This window comes from Petaurus breviceps, unplaced genomic scaffold, assembly GCF_028583685.1.
Source record: "Petaurus breviceps papuanus isolate PSGF00001 unplaced genomic scaffold, PetGlider_PUasm1.0 90825, whole genome shotgun sequence".
Lineage (NCBI taxonomy): Eukaryota > Metazoa > Chordata > Mammalia > Diprotodontia > Petauridae > Petaurus > Petaurus breviceps.
The window spans coordinates 4,985,944-4,989,130 of record NW_027187353.1 but is presented as its reverse complement, the minus strand read 5'-3'; the positions used below and the strand labels follow the sequence as shown (position 1 = coordinate 4,989,130).

Here is a 3,187-nt window from a genome sequence, read left to right as displayed (position 1 = left end):
AGGAAGGAAGGAAGGAAGGAAAGAAGGAAGGAAGGAAGGAAGGAAGGGAAGGAGGGAAAAAAATATGCTTCAATCTACACCCTGAGTCTATCCATTCTCTGTTTAGAGTTGGATAGCATGTTTCAACATGAGAAGACCTTGAAATTGTAGTTAGTCACTAGGTTGATTAAAATTACTAAGTCTTGGGGCGGCTAGGTGGCACAGTGAGTAAAGTGAAGGCCCTGGAGTCAGGAGGACCTGAGTTCAGTTCCTGCCTCAGACACTTAACACCCATGCAAAAAAACTAGCCATGTAACCTTGGGCGAGTTACTTAACCCCAACTGCCCTCCAAAAAGGCAAAAAAAAATTACTAAGTCTTTTAGATTTTATCTTTACAGTATTGCTATTACTATACAAATTATTTTTCTGGTTCTGACCACTTACTTTTGCATCAGTTTGTGTAAGTCTTCCCAGGTTTTTCTGAAACCATCCTGCTTGTAATTTCTTATAGCACAATAGTATTCTATCACAATCATATATCACACCTTGTTCATTCCCCAACTGATGGTCATCTCCTCAATTTCCAGTTCTTTGCAACCACAAAAGGAGCTGCTAGAAATGTTTTGGTACATGTGGGACCTTTTCCTCATTCTTTGATCTCTTTGGGGTATAGACCTGAAAGTCATATTGCTGGATCAAGTGGTATGTACAAGTTAGTATCTTTGAGAAAATAGCTCCAAATCGTACAAGATGATTCTTCACTTTACAAAAGAGTTACCTACAGAATGCCTAGGGCTCCTTTAAATAGACATTCAGGCTTCAAACTCATGATGTTTGATTCCAGATTCAGCCCTTTCCCTTGTACCAGGTTACCTCCCTCAAATCAATAGCACAGTAGTCAATCTGTTATACAGACACTTACCAGCGGTGTATAGCAGTAGTAGTAGTAGTAGCAGCAGCAGCAGCAGTAGTAGTAGTAGTAGCACTAGTAAGTAGCAGCAGTAGTAGTAGTATTAGTAGTAGCAGCAGCAGCAGCAGTAGTAGCAGCAGCAGCAGTAGCAGATAATGTCTATGTAATACCTACAATGTGCTAGTCTGTGCTATGAACTTTACAATTATTATGTCATTTGGTCCTCACAACAACCTTGGCAGTCAGATGCTACTATTATCCCCATTTTGCAGATAGGGAAACTGAGGTAGAGGTGAAGTGACTTGCCCAGGGTCACACAGCTAGTAAGTGTCTGGGTTCAGATTTGAACTCAGGTCTTCCTGACTCCAGGCCCAGAGTTCTATCCACTGAGCAATCCAGCTGCCTTATAATTTAACCTATGTTTGCCTTAGTTTCCTCACATGTAAAATGGAGATAATAATAATACTTACCTTCTAGGATGGTTGTGAGGATAAAATAAGTTAATATTTGTAAAGTGCTTTGCAAAACTCAAAGTGTAATATAAATGCTAGGGATTATGATTATTATATTATGAAATCGGGAAATGTGTAAGAGTCTTGGTGCAGAATTTGAAAATTTAAGCATCCAGCAACCTCTAACTATCGAAAAGTCCATCCAGAATGGAGAGAAGGCATCTCGGAGGAGTTAATCAGCATCAATGGGGACAAGGGGTTGGTTTTATCCAGTCCTATCCCTGAACACTTGTCCCTTAAAGCCAGGCACACCTGTAGCTTTGTTTGCCCAAGAGGCATTAGTGATTGTTCATTATGGCTCTAATTAATGGATGAAACCCTGCAAGCTCTGGCTGAGAAATGAAATGATAACAGCCCTTGGCATCATTGAAATAACAGCTCTTTTCTTGTTTCAAGTGACTTCCTCCCAAGAGCTCAAAGGACTTAACAGATGATCATCTTCCTAGCCCCTTTTGAGGAGGGAATGGTATTGCTGTGGGGTTCTTTGTTATTGGGTAACAGGGTAACAGAAAGACAGGGTTGGAGAAAAGAAGAATAAGTCGTATTTCCACTGCTCCTTGAGATTTAAAAAGTACTTTCCTCAGAGCTACATATGACTACTTTTTCCTCATTTTAGAAATAAGGAAACTCAGGTTTTGAGAGGTTAAGTGACTTGCCCATGGTCACACAGCAAGAAAGCATGTGAGGCAAGATTTGAATCCGGGTTTCCTGACTCAAATAGCTCTATTTACTGCAATATTGCCAAATTCTTCTCGGCTTTAGGGGGGAGGAGTCCTGGTTTTTTTCATCCTTATTTATTGAGAGCTTATGGTTCAGGTTTCTGCAACTCAGTTCCCTGGCATTGGGGTGGAACTCTGGTTGGATGGTGGATGCTGGGGGCCTTGTGAACTTCCCATTGCTGCCAATTCTCCATCAACATTAGGATCCACAGCACGGCTTGCCCAGAATCCCCCATGGAGCTCATTATCAGAGATTTGGAGGTTCCAGCCTTGCCAGAAGGATGCAGACATTGTGCTGATCTTTAGTCCGATCTACCTGGGCCTCCCCTGGAGAGGTCAGTTTCAGCCTCAGAGCTGATTAAATGAGGGGATGAAGTCATTTGATAGGAAACACAACCTAAACAGTTATACCTGGGGTGTGTTGTCTAGGTAGGCAAGGTATGGACCAACTAGTGGCAGCCTTTCTCTTTCCTTCCTCACATTCTTTTCCCTTCCTTTTCTCTTTTTCCGACCTTTTTTATCTTCTCTTCCTCCTTTCTCCCCCTCCCCTCTCTGTCTCTCCTCTCCTCTCTCCCCTTTTCCTCTCTATTCCCCTCTTCTCCTCTCTCCTCTCCCCTCCTCCATCTCCTCTCCTAGAATTCCTCTACTCTCATCCCCTCCCCTCTCTTCCTTTAACCTCTCTTCCCCTCCTCTCCTCTTTCCCCCTCTACTCTTCTCTCCTCTCCTCCTCTCTCCACTCCTTCTCTCTCCTCCTCTCTCCACTCCTTCTCTCTCCTCCTCTAGCTTCCCTTCCCCTCCCCTCTCTCCTTCTCCTCTCCATTCCCTTCTCCTCCCCTCTTCTCCATGCCCTTCTTCTCTTTTTCCCTCTTTTCTCCTCCCCTTCCTTCTCCTTTCATCTCCTCCTCACCATGCCTTCCTCTCTTCTCTCCTCTCTCCTCTTCTCTCACCTTTTTTCTTCCATTCTCTTCTTTTTCTTCCCCTTCTCTTCCATCTTCTCCTCTCCCCTTCCTTTGCTTCATCTCCCTTCCTCTTCTCTCCTCCCCTTTCTCTTCCTCTCTTCCTTTTCC

At 43.6% G+C, this 3,187-nt stretch overlaps 1 protein-coding gene across 1 annotated transcript in view; it reads left to right on the top strand.

Annotated features, from left to right (window-relative positions):
* CCDC33 (coiled-coil domain containing 33) overlaps window positions 1–3,187 on the top strand; it is a 188,001-nt gene that overhangs the window by 27,403 nt on the left and 157,411 nt on the right. The gene's annotated exons all lie outside the window — the stretch shown is intronic.